At 43.3% G+C, this 19,941-nt stretch overlaps 1 pseudogene across 1 annotated transcript in view; it reads left to right on the plus strand.

Moving 5' to 3' along the window:
• Nucleotides 1–107: 107 nt before the first annotated feature.
• Nucleotides 108–19,941, plus strand: part of LOC311204602 (hydrocephalus-inducing protein homolog) — a 67,016-nt pseudogene continuing 47,182 nt past the window's right edge. The window contains exons 1-4 of the transcript in view: nucleotides 108–221; nucleotides 15,002–15,201; nucleotides 18,094–18,218; nucleotides 18,628–18,815. The product of the transcript in view is annotated as a hydrocephalus-inducing protein homolog (transcript). The remainder of the gene's footprint in view (nucleotides 222–15,001; nucleotides 15,202–18,093; nucleotides 18,219–18,627; nucleotides 18,816–19,941) is intronic.

Genomic DNA, 19,941 nt, shown 5'->3' on the forward strand with positions numbered 1-19,941 from the left:
GCTGTGTAGTTCCTTAAATTTTGTGTGTTTTCTGGATCTCTTCCAGCTTTTGCAAGCCTCATCTGATGCTGTCATCTTTCTATCCATCTGAATTTCTCCTGCAGAAGATGACAGAAGATAACCAGATTGCTGTTCACCTTCCTGTTTCTGTGTCTCTGCAGCACGTGGCTGGGCTGAAAGGAAATGCCCTGCTGGAGTTTTTCCATGGCAGCGTAGCAGAGGTACTACCCCCAGCCCAGGTGTATAAAAAGATGCCTTGTGGCCTCTCAGGGCTAGACAGTGTTTTTCAAAGGGCTGTCCCAAAGGGCTTAAACCCAAGGGTCAGGCTCTGCCAAACCTGGAAGGGTTTCTGTCACAAACTGGTTTGTGTGACTGCGTGCTGGGTTCCTCGCTGCAGCGACGGGGATCCCGCCGGGCACCTCTCAGGCTCCTCCAGGCAGAACAGGAAGGACATTAGTGTGTGTCTGGCAGGAATGATAACTCCACTTCCTTTTTTTTCCCCTTTCAAGGGTCAAAATGAAATAAAATTGTATCAGTACAGGCTGGGGGTGACCTGCTGGAGAGGAGCTCTGTGGAGAAGGACCTGGGGGTCCTGGTGGGTGACAGGGTGGCCATGAGCCAGCAGTGTGCCCTGGGGGCTGAGAGAGACAATGGGATCCTGGGGCGCATCAAGAGGAGTGTGGCCAGCAGGTCACAGGAGGGGATCCTCCACCTCTGCTCTGCCCTGGTCAGGCCCCACCTGGAGTACTGTGTCCAGTTCTGGGCTCCCTGGGATAAAATAAGCCAGGGATCTCCTGGAGAGAGTCCAGAGGAGGCTATGGAGATGATGAAGGGCCTGGAGCATCTCCCCTGTGAGGAAAGGCTGAGTGAGCTGGGGCAGTTCAGCCTGGAGAAGAGAAGACTAAGGGGGGACCTTATGAATGTTTATCAATAGCTGAAGGATGGGATGCAGGGGGAAATGGGCAGCCCCTTTTCAGTGTCTGTGGGAACAGGACAAGGGGCAATGGCTGCAAGTTGGAGCACAGGAAGTTCCACAGCAACATGGGGAAGAACTTTTCCCCAGTGAGGGTGAGGGAGCCCTGGGACAGGCTGCCCAGGGGTGTGGAGTCTCCATCTCTGGAGAGATTCCAGCCCTGTCTGGACGCCGCCCTGTGCAATATGAGCTGGGGAGCTGCTTTGGCAGGGGGTTGGACCCCATGGGCTCTGGGGGTCCCTTCCAGCCCCTGTGATGCTGTGAAAATGACTGGAGTGGAATTACTTTGTGATGGGATCTCACTAAATCAGTAGGTGGCGCCTTTGTGCAGTATAGATGTACGAGTATGTACTTGGCTGTAGGAACTCTAGAAACAGGAGGAGATAAACCTAACTTGATGTACAGTCTGTGTGGGGAACACCAAATTTAAAAATACAAATAATACCCTAAGCTCAGAGTGTGGCACTTTGATAAATCATTGTGCTCTGAGTACAAATCTCAATTGAAAAGCAACTTGAGAGAGACACTCTGTTCACATCCCTCACTTCCAAATCTTCAGTGAGCACAAATGGTAAGCTGTGCTTCTCTTTTGACATCAAGGGATGCTGATAAAGAAAGGTGACTCACTTGAGGAGTCACAGTAAACTCATCAAGCTGGGCAGATGCCTCCCTGGACAGCAGCTGTAACAGCAAGAGGTGCTGTTGCTGTCTCTTAAGGTCTCTTAAGGTCATTAAATCCAGCCCCTCGGTAGCATCTGAAGGCTCAGCAGACTTGTTGGACCTGCTCACTGATCAATTTTGTCTGCAGTGTCTTTTGTGCCAAGTCTTTACTGTGTGCTAGCTCCTACTTGTAGTTTTGGGCAGAAAATGAGGAAGAACTTGACCATGACAGGAAAATATGGTTTTACACAAACAGTGGAGTTCCATTGTGTGCACCTCAAAGCTGTGCTGCATTTAACTGTTTCTCTAGTAGCCTATGATGATAAAGCTGCCTGGATTATCAAAGTGTGCAAGTAACTTGCAGAATCTGCTTTCTGTCTTAGGTGGAAAATGAAGAGTTGAGACAGCTCATGTGGTCCTCAGTTCTGCTGTACAAGACTCCCAGTATGGAAGTGATGGCCTGTGTGCTTCTCTCAGCAAAAGCTATTCCCTTTCTGTTGGATGATTCATTTGTTCATGCTGATGAGCGTCAGTCAGGTAAGAGAGCTGGTTAATCCCTTACTAGGGTTACCAACCTGATCCCCGCCTCTGGGTTTGTCTTCAGTCTGACCTCAGTCCCGGGGAAGACCTTGGAGAGGGTCATCTTAGGAGCTGTCATGGAGCACATGCGTGATGCCCAGGGCTTCAGGCCCAGTCAATGACCTGGATGAAGGGATTGGATGCTCCCTCAGTCAGTTTGCAGATGACACTAAACTGGGAGGAAGTGTTGATCTGCCTGAGGGTAGGGAGGCTCTTCTATGAAACTGTTGCTACCCAATGCAGTGTCTCACCCAACCCACAGCTCAGGCCGAGCCTGACAATGAAAATATCTTTCTACAATCTAAGATGCCACGTTACTCAAGGGGTTACAGTGTACAGCTGGCTGTCTTTCTTACCCAGGTGTGTGCAGATGAGCCCAGTAATACCGTATCCGTAGGGAGGCAACAGCAACAGGCTACATCTTCACAGCTTTGCAGGCGCTGGACATGCTGCTGGCTGTAGGGGAAGTGGTGTGACAGCCGGTCACGGGGAGTCTGTATAATCCAGGTCGCTGGGTCCTGAGTGGCAGCCCATGGAAACTTGCTTGAAACATCTCGCACACCCTGGTGTCTTTATAAATCTTTTAATTGCATAACGTCCTTCTGACTTTGTGGCTGTGGGTTTTTTTCTGTGCACTGTGGGCCTCTTTCCTGGGTTGCTCACAGGTCATTGTGGAGTCTGGTTTGATTTGTTACGAATGGGCTGGAGATAAAATCTTCCCGGCCACGATGCCATTTGTGTTGGGTTTAAAGAGGTTTGCTAGGGAGTTTGTTGGGAAAATGAATCTGGGCTTGATGATGCTTTGTTTCAGCTCTCTGTGCCTGGCCTCTTGTTCATTAGAGATGTGAATTTGTTCCTGGTTTAGTGCTTTGTCATGGTAAGGAAAGCCACCCCTAAGGTGGGACAACCTTTTGGATAGGAATGTTGTGGTTCAAAGTTCTGAAAGCTGACCCGAGGCTGTTTTACAATCCTGTAAAAACAAAAAAATCTGTAACTGTGGGTGCATGGTGATTTTGTCTTGAAGTCTTTCCACTGATGAAGAAAGAATTACAAGTACAATTAAAATAAACATTACTATCTGAAAAACTATGATATTTTAGGAAAAACTAAAATTTCCTAGAACCTCTTACAATTACAATATGGTCAGCTGATACAATCCACAAAACATTTCATTTTCATCTACACTCAAATATTTTCGATAATGCCCTGTGATTAAAATGATAAAAAACACCCCCAGACAGTCTGAAGACTATCTGAGTGACAGCAGGTCAAGTCAGGTGGCCACAATCAGAAGCAACATGGCAAAGACAGATTATGAAACAGTAAAGAAATCTTGACTCCAATATAATTTGAGTTAACTTTTTGGAGGTCTCATGGTTGTTTGTATATTTTATCTTATAAATTGGAGGCATGAAGTTCAAAGTCATTTATATAATATTGAGGCCTGAGTTGAATATTGGATATTAGCGGAATTATATGGTTAATAAACCCCTAAATACTATGTGGTCTTCTAACCAAAACATCAAATAAGGTCTTGCTCATTATTTTATTTTCAAATTAGTGAAAACATTTCCTTCGTTGCTGCCTACTGCAAGCAACACTGGGGTTTGTGTAATTTTTGTCCTTGCCATTGCTAGATTCAGGGACAAAGAAATACACTTTTTATCTGGGGCTTATTATCATACATAGGAAAAAACCATAAATATGCTTTGTTCTTGCTACTGCCATGTGGACAAAGATGAATGCATTTTTTGGCTAGCTTTGCTGCTGTTGCCAAGAAGAGATGAATATTATCTTATCTTTTTTGTTTTGCTGAACAAAATCCTGCCCCAAGATGAAGGCAAGGCCAAGGGCAGACAAATATTTCATATGGAAAAGGAAGATAAGTAAATATTCACCACAGGGATGTTTGCTCCTGCATGGAAATGCTAGTGAGAATCATGTGAAGAAGAGAAGCATGTTTACATCTTTTTGATTCACTCTTTAACATAGCATTCTCCTTAGGAGCTTTGGAACCGTTTTCCACTATCTGGAAACATCCTGTAAAGCATTCCTGCTCTGTGCTGTGATAGTGCCACTGCCCTTTGTGCACAAAGACTGCTTAAAATACTGGCTACATTATGCCAGATACAAGAACTTCATTAAATTATTGAGGAAAAAGGAAAACAGTTAATATTGTGTTCAAAGGAATATTATATCTTTCCCACTGAGCTTAGCAGTCCAAAAGTTCACGTTTTAGGAGTCCAAAGCTGCAGCCTTTGTTCATCCAAATGACTTAAATGGAGAGCAAAATTGCTTTTAACTGGACTTGAAGATGAAATTCTTATCAGCTCCTTGATAAGAATGATACAAAGATAGTTTTCAAAAACTGTTACATGGACAGAAAAGGTCAAATTCAGAACTGCATCTGAATTTTTTGTTTCTGGTGCTTGGTTTGTGTTTGTTAGTGAAGAGAACGTTTGCAAGGACTTAAAATGCTGTCAGAGTTTATCTCAGGATTTTATGCCACTGCTGGTCCAAATTCTGCAATATACCTGTGGTCCTTCCAGTGCAAATCAGTCTGTACATGTATATGTATACGTGTCTGTATATAGAATATGCATTGTATCTCTGTGCCTGTGTTCCCCTTCAATGGGCCCTCAGATGTTTATCAGAATGGGTTCCAGAACTGCTCAAACATGACTTGACTTCTCTTTGTAAGGACTTTGCTTTGAGGCGATTCGACATCCCCTCTCTGACCATGACTTTTACGTAAACCACCTCCGCTAGACCATCACCGCTCTGATTGATGAGTTTGACTTTAGGTCTTTTCTGATTGTTTGTTTTGGTACATAAAGCTTTCCAAATGTACCTGAGGCTTTGTTACTGTGATTTTAAGTTACAATTTATCAACATCCCAAACAGCAGGCTAAGACTTAGAATTCCTACTTACCAATTTAGTAAAGATCCTGTCTTTAAAAAGAACCTTTTTCGATCTTATATTTATTACGGCTGCAAAACTAGCCAATTGCAAGCAGTTTATAGAACTTCTATTCAGCTTCAGTAACAGTAGTGTTAAAATAACACCTTGATAACAAATAACTTCTATAATTCCCTTATAAGTAAGAAGTGAGAAAACCAAGCTGTTACAAGCCATTATTGTCAAACATATTTTCAGAATATACTTAGCTCACCCAGTTATTTGAATTCTTTACACCTAAATGTTAAGGGCTCTGCTTTGAAAACAGTGCACGTTGCTTATTTAAAATAAATAAATATATAAATAGACTGAGAATGCATCTGATGGTATTTACAGCTACATTATGACAATCACTGCTGGCAGCTTAACTTAGATTTATGCAAAGTTTATGCACAGTGTCTAGACAGTGTAGTTGTACTATGACCTGTTTTACTGTTCCAAACGAGGGAATCTCCTGTAACTGAACTCTATTTAATCTCACTAAAGCTCTGTAAAATCCCTGAAGTCTGCTCATATGTTACCAAATGATAGGTGGATACTGTGCAAACACTCAACAGATGAAAACTGACATCTTAATGACACCATCAGGCATATGAAAATTTACACCAGCAGGAAATAGTGAAACATCAACTATTCTTTACTAATTGTGTATGAATAACACAACACTGTCTCAAAAAGTAGAATTACAGGAAAATCTCACATAGTTTCACAAGGCAAATCTTATTTCCATTATCAGTATTTTCAGGTAAAGAAAACACAAAAGTAATAAACCTGTAAATTTCATCAATATCGTTTCCTAGAGGACTTTGCATTATGGGAAAGCCTGTTTGAATTTCTTCTTTTTTATTTCTTTTTTATTTCTTCCAAAGATGATATGTCAGGAGGACAGAAATTTATTAAAGTAGTTCTGGAAGATAAACTTACTAAAGAAAGTTTTCATAGTTGTGAAGCTCTTTTTAGCCTTTCTTGGGGTCATTTATATATTTTTGGTTAACTTTTATATAAATTTGATTTAAACTTAGAATTTCAATTGGCTAAACCCAAGAAATTTCAATAGTGATTTGAACACTTTTGTTTGTTAAGTTTCACATAAATGACAGTAAACCCAGAGATTTTTTCCCAAAACTGAAACATTTCAACTCTGCAAGCACAGAAAAATGTTCCTTAGTTCTTGTTAATTTTTAGTGGAAGTAGAGCCCTCATTCCTTGTCGAATCGATCTATCACCGCTATTCCTTTCCTTTTGTGAAAGCCAAGTTATTCTGAGAAATTAGCAGGTTTTCTTTTTGTTTAATATTGCATTAAATGCTTAACATATATTTAAAAAGAAAATTGTTAGGTGATGCTTCTACCTGGCTTCTACTCCTAAGTTCTGAATCAATCACTGTATAGGATGTGAGATGTTCTGGGGCATCTCAAATGGCAAGAGAAGGGTGTCGGTGGCCAACTGAATCAAGTACTGAAGTCTCAGAAACATTTAAAATTTAAGATAAATTCTGAGAACATAAGTCAATTTTTTATGTCATTGTAAATGAAAGGAATGCACACAATATTTAATGAAATTAATTTTCAAATAATGGGGGTAGGGTGGAAAAAAAGCGATGCTGCCAATCACTGACAAAGGAAGTGCAGTGAGCACTTCCAATAAATTATTAGATCTTCCAGTTTAGATTTTAGTCTTAAGCAAAGCCTGTTTCAAGTAAACCCATCTTTTTTCTATTTATGAATAATAAGTCTAAATCAAAGGAAAACCTGTTCCAAATGGATAAAACCCAAAAAATATTTCAAAGTAATTACTCTGAGCTAATCAGATTTGATCTGTAATCTGGAATACTGTCTACTTGTCACAGATATTCTCCTCTCATTGAGCTAACTCTACCACAGTGAAAAAATTATGAAAACTAGGTTAACACTAAGGACAAAATGGCTTTCAACCCTGAATAGCAGCTAAACTTTCAGCCATACATCAGATTGGATACTATCAGCAAAATAATTATTTAATCAAAAGAATTTGTGTAGCTTTTAACAGCAACTCAAAACCCCAAGTTTCACACTGCCTGAAATAAAGGCAACAAAATAAAGTGCCTAGTTTCTATTAACGAGAGTATTCTGTCACTGACACAATGCATTTCAGTAACTTTTAGGGCTTAACCTTCACCCTATACTGTACCACAGCGTAGTGAAACACAGAGATACAGAGAAATGTGGCTAGCTGAGAAAAAACAAACCCTTTTCCAGAAAACTAAGCTTTAAATAGCTTCTTACCCTAGAAGCTACAGAAATGCATGAATCAGACTAATATATGCATAATGGACTAAAATTCATGTGAATTCATTCTGCAGAGTTACATTGTGTGTACCTAAACAGTCTTTGAGACAGAAGTATCAATGTAATTTAAGGAAGTTTCCCATTTACTGTGTTTTGTTTGGCATTGTGAAGACTTCCTAGAAAGTTTAAACTGGATTTTTGTAACAGGGGTTTTTTATATTAAACTGAAGTAGAAGATGGAATCACGTAATGCACTCCAGCTGCAAACAGGCATTGGGTCTTTGGAACCAGGCTACAGGGAGTCTGAATTTAAACAAAATAAAATTTTATGTGTATTGTGTGAAGACCATACGTGTAAGTATGAATTTTAGGAACATCTTGAGAAACCTAAAAAAAGTTAGCAATACTGTCATATTAAGGTCTAATATTTGAACTAGTCTGAAGCCAAGTGTAACTACTGCATTCCCAATGTCATAAAACAATTTTTGAAGTTGATAGTTCACAAAATGTCAGATCTTGAGGTTTTTTATTAACCTATGAGTAAATGTTCTCTCTTGTATCCCTGCCCAATGTCATTGAGAGCAGAGGATTCCAGTTAGGGAAGGAATATGCCAAGGTGATGGCTTAATCAAATTATAATTATTTAAAAACTGCTCAGAAGCTTGAAATTGTAGGAAACATTTCTATGGAATTACTGAACACAATTCATATAAGACAAAATGAGTGATAAATACTTCTCAATTAACTAAAAGAACAAGTCCTTATCATTTGTGCAACAAATATATATGTAAATATATTTACATTTAAAGATACCAAACTGGATACATTAAAATGGTTAAAAGATTTGATTCCGTCTCAGTTCTTACCTATGTGGGTATTTGTTTTTCTTAATGGCTATGAAAGAAAATATTGGAACAGAGTTCATATATGATAAATTAGATTCTAAATAAATAAGAACTGGGTTTAAACTTCTATCTGATTTCCTGAATTCTTGAGGAAAATGAAACATTAATTGTGCATTATTGATTCAACAGGGATGTGCAATCATTCAAAATCTATAGACCTGCATATATCCAGTGAAGTATCTTGCTCACTACCTTCAAAAGGAAATGAATGAATATCAGCAGTCAGGAGAGTAGTTTCTAAACCTCAGACTAATTCTATGAATGAATGTCCAGAAGTTAAGCCAGTCTTCACCAGAGAGTCTAAACATCTTCCTACAAACACACAAGAGTGCATGAATGTTCATGAAGCAAACACTCAAATAAGAAAGGGATATTTAACAGTGCTTGAGATTCTTCTGAGATTCATGCATTCACTTCCAGATCTCCCTGTGTTTTCTCTGGAAGTCTCTTTATGTTGGAGAAATATGTAGTTGATAGCTAAGGGAAGGTCTAACTGCAGGCATGTCTTTCATGTCTGAGAATGAAATGAGTACAGAGACTGGAAAATATGTAATCTCTCTAGATAGTGCAAAAGAAGGGGGGGAAAAAAAGTCCTTGACTTCAAGAGCCTTAGTAAATGATCACTTGCAAAGCAAGATATGCGTACAAGATAGCTCAAAAGAAATTGGTTATTGGTAAGTAACTTTCCCTTTCTTTGTTATCAGTGCACTTTTCAACTGGGAATAACCACGACGAGATGCTGACTCTAGCTATATTGCTTTAGCATTCTTTTAGTACTGATGTAGTGTCACTTTTTAAATCATTCCAGGCTAAAATAAGCACCCAACTTCTCTGGCTTGGAAAAACTGGCTCCACCATCTTCATCTTGTACCTGAGCTGGGATTTATGTAGCTTTTGGCAAGCACAAACGAGGCTTCTCACCCAAATACCTGAACATATATTTAAGCCAATCACATGCACACATACACACATATTTGCCAAATACCATTGATTTTACTGGCTCATTGTACAACAAGATATATAAAATTTGGTTTCATACCATTTTACTTCTTTTCATGCTGTGTGTATAAAAATCCACTATTTAAAAATATTTCTCACTTCAGAATATATTCTTCATGACATTTATGCTTGTCCACCTCTCCTCAGATATAATATAAACATGATAAATTTCCCATGTCCATTATTTGCAAACCTGTATAACTTGTACTAATCTTATACACTTAGCTAAAAAGTTCTGATTTAGAAAGTTGAGGTTTCTTGGGAATTGTTTTACTGCTGACCTATTGCCTAGTGAGAATCTATGCTAAGGGGTACCAGAGTGACCATCCATTTTTTGTTCATGCTGATTCAAACACTTTAATGTGCATTATTTTACTTCTAGAGCTCACTGGGGTTCAACTACCACTGTTGAACATCTTATCTGCACACTTGATGATTTCATTATCACTAATTTGTACACAACTATGACCTTCAGTTTTACATCAGTATTTTCTAATGATTAATTTTTAAAATACATTTTGTAGTTTCTAGAAGATTCTGGGAAGCAGTGATCAAAAAGGGAGTGTAAATGCTCCCATAGAAAGGCTCATCTGCTACAGCCTTTCAAAACAGTATCTCCTCCAAGTCCACAGTGTACCTACTACAGGTGCTACACTTTGAAACTGGGAAAACATAGGTAAAATTCAGTGTATAATACATGATATTTTAAAATATGAAGCAAATCTATACTTCTTTAAGATTAAGATTTGAACATAAATGATGTCTGCAATACATTACGCATATTTGTGAGTTCTAAATGACATGTTAACAAGGCCTGAAGAACATATATATACTTATATGTGTTGGTGTAAACTACTGTGAGCAAGCAGAAATCTCTACATTGTTGATGATAACCAATCAAAACTGATCAATTCAGAGCAGAAACTGTGGTTCTGATGAAGGGATTGTCGTGGTTTCACCCCGGCTGAGAGCTGAGATCCACGCAGCTGCCTGCTCTTTAAAGGAAAAGAGGAGGGGGAGAGGTGTGTGGCGGGGGTGAGGAAAGGGAAGGGAGAAGGAAGGGGCAAATAACAACCCAAAACCAAGAAACCAAAAGCCCGTGGGTTGGGATAAGGAGAGTTTACTAGAAGAGCAGAAAGATAAAATATAACAAAGCTAACAGGACTTTAGAGCAAAATTATATGAAGCTGTTGATACCCAATGCAGTGTCTCACTGAACCCACAGCTCAGGCCGTGCCACCCAGAGCCGTCCCGGAACCTGATCATCCCCCCAAAACCGCGCATCCTGGAGCCGCCCCGCTCCTCCTCCCATCAGCCCCCCTTTATACTGAGCGGGACGTAATTGTCATGGAATACTCTCTTTGGCCAATTTGGGTCACCTGTCCTGGCTTTGTCCCCTCCTTCCTCATTAATAGAGAAATATGAAGAGCTGAGAAAGTCCTTGACTGCTTGACCACAACTAAAAACATCAGGGTGTTATCAGCACTGTTTTCATTTTAACTCTCAAACACAGCATTCCATCCGCTGCTACAAATGAAGTGAACTCCATCCTGACTGAAACCAGGACAGGGATTTAAAAAATGGGAAATTTTAACTACAAAACTGCAGAATTTTTATATCACAGATTGTACCAGGAAGCATTGGGACAATCCAAAGGACCTGAATTTCCCTGCATGGAAATCATAAATGTCTTAAAGAATTGGGTAAAACTTGGATAGAGAAAAGGTAAAGATAAATTAATGAAGTTTAGGTGATGTCCATGTGGACATTTAGGATGGGTGACAGGTTTCTCAGACCAAACACCTCGCTTAGTATACATGAAAGCATTCCCCAAAATCTATTCTGCATTTATTCTCATTATTCCTTTATTCAAATGCCTGAGTTGGAAACAGACACTCCACAGCTCTGTGCAGTAATCACTTGCAACCACCATCATCAGAATTGCAAGAAAATGCATTTCTCCTCCAGTAACAGCTGTGGGAGAGATCAAGGATTATCCTCCTAGATTTAGACCATGTCCACACCAGCACTAGTGTGTTACTAGTTACACAGCCCCAGCTAGGCAAGCGTTTGTGCATCTGGAGATGGCAGACTAACGCAGAGCTCAGAGTGTCAATTTATCCTGTGTGAAATGACCGGGGGAGGGAGACATAATGAACAGCTGCATTGAGCTGAGAAGCGTAGGAGAAGGTGAATGAAAAATAGGAAGATAAGGAATAAAGTGAGAAATAAGAAAGGACAGAAAATGAAAGGACTGTATTCATATGTAGAAAATGTGTGCAAAGTCACTTTCCATTAAACACAGTAAAAATGAGAAGGGACGTCATTGTCCATCTGACTCCATTTATCTGATAATCAACACTTTTTATACTCGTAATCCTGAACTCTCGTTTTAAACCCACATTAATGAGATGATCAGGCATTTCTACAACTGCCTTATGAACCTTGCCAAAGAGAACTCATTTTCTCAGATCATTTGCTGCAGTATCAGTCCATCGTCTCATCCTGGCCAGACTGTCTCACCTGTTAGTATAAAATTATGCAGACATATAAATTAAAGTGCTTTGACATTCCACTACTCTTTTTTTTTTTTTTTTTTTTTTTTTTTTTTGGCTGAGAAATCTTTGGTCAGTAACCAAATCAGCAATTTCAAAATATTAGCATTTACCCATTTTAACACAACTACATTTTCTTTAACCAATCACATAGTTTCATATGTACCCAGGTGTGACTTGTTATGCTCTTCAACATCTTCTCATTCTGAAAATTTTTATTTGTATCTGCAAATCAATACATTTCCTGTTACCATCTACTTTTTAAGCAAGCACAATGAGGTTCATTTTGACCTTTTAAATCAATGAGAGTTATGCCAGGAGCAGCAGTCTTGCATGACATTTTTGGGGAGGCTTGTGTTTCAGGCATACAGGGTTTGCTACTGTTAAGCCTCAGACTTCTGGTCTCCATCTCAAGTTTTAAAGCACATTACAGTATGCTACGTGTGCCAACCCTAGCTAAAACTATGCCAGCATTTCCATAATAAAAGCTCTTATTTCCAGAGGTCCCAGCTGTACATTCAGCTGTAAAAATGTGCTAGGCTAAAATTGGATGTACAGGATTCAATGTGGAATTAATACAAATTAAAAGAACATTCCACTTGACTATTTCTGAGCTATAGCTTCTGAAAAAGTAACGGTTTGTGAGATTCCTTTTTGCCCTCTCATCTTGTAAATCAAAAAGTAATTTAACTTTTCCAAAATAATGATGTTATTACGTGATGAGACCAGTTCTGCTTCCACAGGAAGGATTCCTCTATACCTTAGACACAGGGATTTATTTTCATGTATACAAGAGGGCAGCATCTGTAGTTGTTTACCAAGAATTCAAAAATGACACACTGTCATCCTGCCTACACAGTTCACTGCTACTGATGTTTTATGCTCATCAGAATCCTACTCCTGCAAAAGCAAGGATGTGTACATCAATATATAATTTTGCTTTCTTGGCAGGGGGCAGAGCTCATAACGCACTCTGTCTTAAACTAGCTGTGGAAACCTTGTTGCTTTTACTTTATTCCTTGTGCTTTGTGCTGTTCTTTTACTTCATTTAGAATAAAGGTAGAAATAATACTAAATAATAGATTAAATTCTGACAGGTCTTCCTATTTCTCCCTAGTTTTATCTCTTTAATTCCATGAAGCTCTCCTAGGCCCATCCTTAACGATCCCATGTAACATGCCTTGCCTGTGTCTTCTACAACCTTGAAGCATACAGTTCTCTTCCACTCAAGCATATTGTAAGGGCTCAGAGGACGTGTCTGTGTGCTCTTTTGCAGACTGGCATGATTGATCTGTCTCAAACACAAGCTGTGTGACAGCACCCCAGTAGTACTGACCAGCTTGAGCCTACTGATTTGTGGCTGATTCAGGGAGCCTCTCACCTCTATCTACCAAGTATCTCATCATCATAACCAGATTGGCATGGAGATGGATGTTCCTTTTGCATCTTGAAAGCCTCCAGTTATGAGGACTCTGACACGTCCCTGGGAAGGTTGGTCAAGTAAATCACTGTAAAAAAATGTATTTCTTGCATTGAACTAAAACATCTCTTGGTGGAACTTCCACCTCCATGTGACTGCTTGTGAAGAGAGAGCCTGCATCCTATTTTCAGTCACCTGTTAAGTACTTTCCTGAGAATGAAAGGTCCATCAAGCTAAAGTATGATATCTAAGCTCTGGATCAGCACAACACTGACAGGAAGGAACCTCAACTTTCACCCATGGATGAGTGATTTTCACTAGCAGATTGTCAGATTTTTCAAGTCTCAGAAATCTTAAAATCTTATTTACGTGAACATGCAAATCATGTTAAGGAAAAAGCAGTTTGGGGTGTTCTCATGTACTAATACCCTTATGTAAGATCTATACCAATATGATTGTAGAAGGAATCTGATGTGTAGCTTCTGAAATCACTTTTAGGGCAGGGCTGACACTGACATTAAAAAATTGCCTTTCAGCATAGTATTATGCATAAACAGTAGGCATGTCCTTGTGTGCACTTAGATAGAACTCTCTTTGTAATGCCAAAAAAAGTAATTGCTGCATAGTACTGAGTTCAACTCTAATTTGCATTAATTAGGAACATGAATCCTGTGTGTGAGAAAGGAAGATCCTGTTAAATTAGAGTTCTGTCTTAATACTTTCTTGTTAAGCTCTTCTTCAACTTTAAAAGCTGCTCCTCTGCCACCGTGAGAATCAGCAAATTACAACCGGTCTTGCTCTGCATCCTTGGAGAAGGCTATGAAGACATCAGTCCTTTTGAATCTGTCATCCTTTGTGATTCCTCCTCTTGTCTAATGTGTTATTCATCTTCACAATTATCTTTCATTCCCTTAAATGAGGTTTTTCCATATGATGTTTTCTTTAAATATGAACGATAATCATTGACTGGACATTGTGCTTTTGGGAGATTTCTTTTTTCCCAACTTGTTCCTTTCCACATTTTTTAATATAGAGAAAACATGGATTTGCCTCTCTCTGAAAAGAAATCAACAGGACCTTAGGAAACATTAATGCCAAAAAAGAGTACTAATTGCCAAAAATGAACTGCTATAAAATTGCAGTGTTGCCACATTTAGGTAAAGGATATTTGTTGCTAAAACCAAGAACATTACTGTAGTGCAGGGAGCCAAACACTTGGGATGATTTATCCAAGTCTCCTTCATTATATTACATTTTAAGTTCATGTCTGTGTGTAATCCTGGTTTTAGGCCCCAACAGTGTACCTGAGCATCCCCCACCAAGCTTCAAGTGGGGTCACTGGGATGGAGTTGGTGCCACGGCATAACCGGGTGCGGAGCGGTGCTGGAAGCAGGTCCTTGATCTGCTGCAATCCCTTCTGTGGGATCACTCTGTTCTGGTGCTTCGGCATCAAGCTGTCAGGTGACTTGGTCTGGTTCTGCCAGCTCACTGAGGAGGCAGCTGGATCAGCAGGGCGGTTTCCTCTCTGCAGGCTACCAGCCCCGTCCCAGTGGTGCTGCTGGAGGGAAAGGTCGTTACAGAAAGAAGTGCTGTTCCATTCCCAAAGGCTCCTGTTAGTGGTGGGAAGCAGCAGTTTTCCTTCCGCCGGGGACTGAACGTACCGTGATTTGTTCCTTCCCCTCAGGATTACTCCCACCAGATCACCTGTGTCACAGACAGGGGACGGTTCATTGTGCCGATCCGAGCTATTGGTGCCCGGGCGGTCCTGGACTTCCCCCTCCACCTGGACTTCTCCACCTGTCCAGTCAAGTACAGCAGCCAGAAGACTCTGCTGGTTCGCAGTGTTGGCAACCGGGAGGCCCGCTACTCCATCAGCACTCAGAGGTAAGGGACCTCACTTCATTTGCCCAACAAAAGGTGTGGGGGGGTGTTTTTCTTCTAGAGCTCTAGAGCAGCAAGTTTCACTGCCAGGAGCTTGCTCCGACACGGGCTTCCCCCAGAGTCACAGTGTCCTTCAGGTGTCTCCAGGCACTCCAGCGTGGGGTCCTCCACAGCTATAGATGGGATCTCTGCTCCCTGCCATCCATGAGCTGCAGGGGGACAGCCTGCTTCACCATGGTCTTCTCCACAGGCTGCAGGGGAATCTTTCTCTCTGGTGCCTTTAACACCTCCTCATCCCTCCCTGCTCCTTCTTCCCTGGCCTTGGTGTCTGCACAGTTCCTCACATCTTCTCACTCCTGTCTCTGGGGTCAAAAAGCAGCTTCTTGTGTTTTTTTTTTCCCTCTAACTGTGATTCTGAGGCACTGTGACCATCCCTGGTGGGCTCGGCCTTGGTCAGCAGCGACTCCAGCCTTGAGGTGACTGGTGTTTGCTCTGTGTGGCTTCAGAGAGCTTCTGGCTGCTTCTTGCAGAATCCACCCCTGCAGATCTCCCCCTTCTCCAACAGAACTCAGCCATGCAAAGCCACAACACAGGTACAGGCACATGTGAGAGAGGAGGAGGACAGCAGTGGGGTAGAAGGGAATGAGAGATGCGTCTGAGCATGTAGAGGCCAGCTGATGGGCCTGTATCCTCTATGTTTTATCTGTGCAGGTTGAACTTCTGGTTTAGTTGATGCAACTTCTCTTTTGTGGCCTGAGCAAACTCAGGCTCTTGCCCATTCACAAACCAGCTCAGGTGCCACCGTTCCCCAATTTGCTGTCCTGCTTGTGCCACTTGTCTTTGCCTCCCCTCTCTGGGTTCCCTTCCCTGGCACCAAGCGTAGAACTTTCTGCTCTCCCCGTTAGGGTGCTTTTGCAGCCCATCTCCCATCCTTAAGTACTGAGAGCTCAGCTCGTGCATCTGGTCACATCCTGGTGATGTTCCCCGCCCGGTCATCATTTGTCCGAGGACTTGGCTGTTTTCTGTTCTGCTTTTTGCTCCAGAGAGGAGCTCGTAAGTGAATCTGTGGGGCCAATTCAGCATCTTCGATAGCTTCCGGAAAACGTGGTCGCATTTTGCCCGTGATTTGACTGCTTTTTCATGAAAAAACCCCAGCCAGCCACCCCAGCACTGCCCATGCTTCAGTGTGCTCTGTGCCTGCCCTCCCTGCGCAGGGCCGTGCCCAGCCCCTAACCGCAGCACTTGGGAATAAAAATCCCAAGAGGATAAATCCAGTAAGTCTCTTCCCATTGCTCTTGTGGTTCAGGCAGGAGAATGAGTTTCTTCTCTGTGACATTGGCAGAGAGAAATGTCATTCCAATAGGTTTAAGATGAAAATGGTGTCTGGGAGCAGACAAGGCGCAGCGCTGCCTTTTCCTGCGGCGATGGACGTTGTGCTCTGCCGTGCTCCAGGGACAGAGAGGGTCGGTCTGGGATTAGATCCCTCTAGGAGTGTCCCCACCCAGCTCGGAAAGCTCGGGAGATGATCCTCCAAGGCAGAGCGCTCAGGGATCCCCTGTGGTACCCATACACTACAGGGAAGTGTGGGGATGCACAAAGACCACCCGAGGTTCTGAAATTAGGGCTGAGGTGCAGGAAAAGGGGGGAAGGGAAGGTTGGGCTTGGGAGGTGCTGGGTGTACCTGGGATTTTTCAGTGCAGTCTCAGATGCTTTGTCCTGAGGGACTGGGTTTGCTGGGATGGTTATGCTGCTTGACTTTGGCTGTTACACTGCTGCCAAAAAGTAGCATGTGCAAAGGTTAAGCCTTTGGGTTTGGTGGGGTTTTCCCTTCTGTAGGTCTGGGTGGACAGGGTAGGGCATTTCAGTCCCCAGTAACTTTGCTGTCTGCCTTGAGGCTGGAGGTAGCTTTTAATGAACTAGGTTCTCCCAAACTCAACTGGTTTTATGATGCCAATTAAGGCAGCAGTAGATGAAAGAAAGCTTGGCTGTTAGAAGATGAAAGTAGCCCGGGACTCGCAGTATAGTGCAGCCTCCTTGCACGCTGCGTTTACTGAGCATGTGGGTGCAGGAGAGAAGCCACCGTGGTGCTTTGAGGGCCTGTGTCACAGACTTGCCAGCTTCTTTCACTTGTCAGCTGCCTTTCTGCATTATGTCAGGAGTATGCTGGCCCTTGGTATCCTCGTGGGACATAACTTGAGCCCAACTCTGTCAAGATGGGGAAGCTTGACCCCTGGTGAGAGTAAGCAAGCCCTAAATAGCAAGGTAGATAATTATCAGAGTGCTTACAGGTCTAGTGTTGCTCTCTTGCTGAAGGGCTGTAACGGGCAAGATCTCAGCAGGTCCTGGTGTGAAGGGGACTCCTGGGTTGGTGTGCCTAGATGAGGGTATAGGAGCTGGGGACTGCAAGGTGCCGCTGGGAGATCAGGACCTGCGAAACTTCAGACATTGTGCAACAAAGCAAGCGTACAGCTGGATGTAGTAAAAGCATGCCAGAAGAAAAGGAGCTATTAACCCCCCTCCAAACCTTCTCTCCTGTCTTTCAGGAGTAGCAGGTTTCTAGGTGGCAGAAAAAACCCTGATTCCCAGGGACATCAGGGTCAAGCTGTGCATGCAAACACCTCTTAACCTGCTCTGGGCTCTTCAAAACCCATTCTCTGATGGTATGGTCCGGACTGGAGCCTGGCTGCAGTATCTGGGGGGGATCAAGTCATTTCATACCCTCGGGTCTTCAGAGAGCGAGGGTCGCCAGCCGTGTTTCTGACCCGCTGTGTTCTGGGTTGCTGCTGCCAGCTGCTTGTTTGCTCCTCACACAAGCGAGCTGCCGGGAACTAGAGTGCAAAAGAGCCCCCAGAGCTCCCACCACAGTCCTGATGAGTGTGTGTGTCTCTGTTGCAGCCCTTTCTCTGTCGATCGCTCCATCGGTACGCTCGGCATCGGTGAGGCCATGCAAGTAACAGTGGAGTTCCACCCGCTGAAGACTGGGGATTATTGCGGTTCCCTGATAGTTCACTACGACACAGGTGAGTGTCCTATCTGCAGGTCTGCGTCCTTCAAAGCAGAACAAGGCTGAACTTCCTTTGCAAACTACTTGGATTTGGTCCTGTAAGCGTAACGTGTGGGGGGGGGGGGGGGGGGGAAGCTCTTGTCTGCATCCCATCCTGCCGTGGGCTGTTGCTTTGCTCCTTCCTCTGCCACCTTCTTTTCTGGCCCACACCCTCCAGGCATCTTTGGGGGGGATCAGTGAGAGACTGGGAGAGACTTGACACTTGTGGTAGGCCTGGAGGAGATGCCGTGTGAGCTGTGGCTGAGGTGGGACTCCCCTGGGAATGAGGGGTAATAAAAGCTGTAGCCCTTTCTTCTGTGACCTGAGGCTCGCTTGCGTTCATCGGCAAGTGAGAGGAGTAAAGAGTCCCCTGTGCTTTCTTCCAGGTGAAAACATGAAAACAAACCTTTATGGAGTGGCTGTAGATGTCAACATCTGGCTGGATGAGGAGCCTGTGAGCATTGAGAAGACCTACCTCACGCTGTCGAAGCGCAGATGCGTGGCCATCCACAACCGCAGTGACATCATCGCCCGCTTCCAGTGGAAGGCTTGTGGCACGCAGGAGGAGGAGGATCAGCGGGAGAGAAGGTCCGTTTCAAAGATGCCTTTGGTTAGGTACCCTGCCCAAGGGGAACGCTACCGTATGGCCTCGAGGGGGGTTGGTGCTTTTAGGACAAGTCAGCCATCCACAGCATCAGGGTGGGTGTCCCTGGGCTTTACGGGGGATGGAGCTCAGTGCTTCCCATCCCAGTTCCATCCACCCTCTGGCTGAGGGTGATGTTTTGGGGAGGAAAGCTTGATTGCAGTGACTGGATTTCCTCTGAGAGCGAGCTCTGGTGTTTGTGGGAGCCGCAGACTGCTGAGAGCCAGTGGCTCCCGGGCTGCAGAGAGTCTGTGAAGCTTCATTGGCCCTGGAGGATGAGGCCATCTCCTGAATAGGTTTGGGCTGTCCAGGTTTCCAGCACGGAGTGTTTCTGCCCTTCCTTCAAGCCTGGGGAGTGTTTGGAGGTGGAAGGGTCTGCAGGGAAGGAAGGTAGGGCAGCATGGGACTTGGAAGTGCATTTGGACTTCAGAACCCCCTGTCTTCATGGTGGTGAGAGATGGGGCTGGATCTTCAAAGGATGTCTTTGGGGAAGCTTTGAAAGGTCTCTCTCAGGTGGCAGAGACACACTCGGAGCCCGGGAGGTGGAATGAGGGGTGGGAGATTGCACTTGAAAGCTTGGGTGATTTGGGAATCCTTGTGTGACTTCTCAGAGTGGGGTGGATGTAGGAGGTAGCGTGACTGTGGAGCTGATGAGGAAACTGCCACAAACTGGAGGCTTTGTGAGGGCTTCTGAGCAAATAAAGGTCAAGGGAATTAGGTCAGAAATGGCTTGAAGGCCAAAAGTAGTTTTCCACTGTTACCTCTTTTTAATTGTGCAGTGTGTGACTTCTGTGCGAGCTCAGTGTGTTAAAAGAAAACCTCATGACCTCCTCTTGGTAAAGGAATAGTCCAGGGAAGTGCCACCTCTCCCCACCTGCCTGTCTCAGACTGGGCCCTGAGTGATGCTCTGCCCCTCAGAAGCCTTAGTTTTCCCCAATTACATTTGATCTCCTGCCAGCTTGTGTCCTAGACACTTCCCAGGATGTTTGGGGGTGGTCGTAGCTCCAGGGCCGCTGACCTGCTGTCAGAGGAGCTGTTGAGGTCTTGGACCAGGGAG

The sequence above is a fragment of the Gallinula chloropus genome (genome assembly GCF_964237585.1).
Source record: "Gallinula chloropus genome assembly, contig: HAP1_SCAFFOLD_143, whole genome shotgun sequence".
NCBI classification, from domain to species: domain Eukaryota; kingdom Metazoa; phylum Chordata; class Aves; order Gruiformes; family Rallidae; genus Gallinula; species Gallinula chloropus.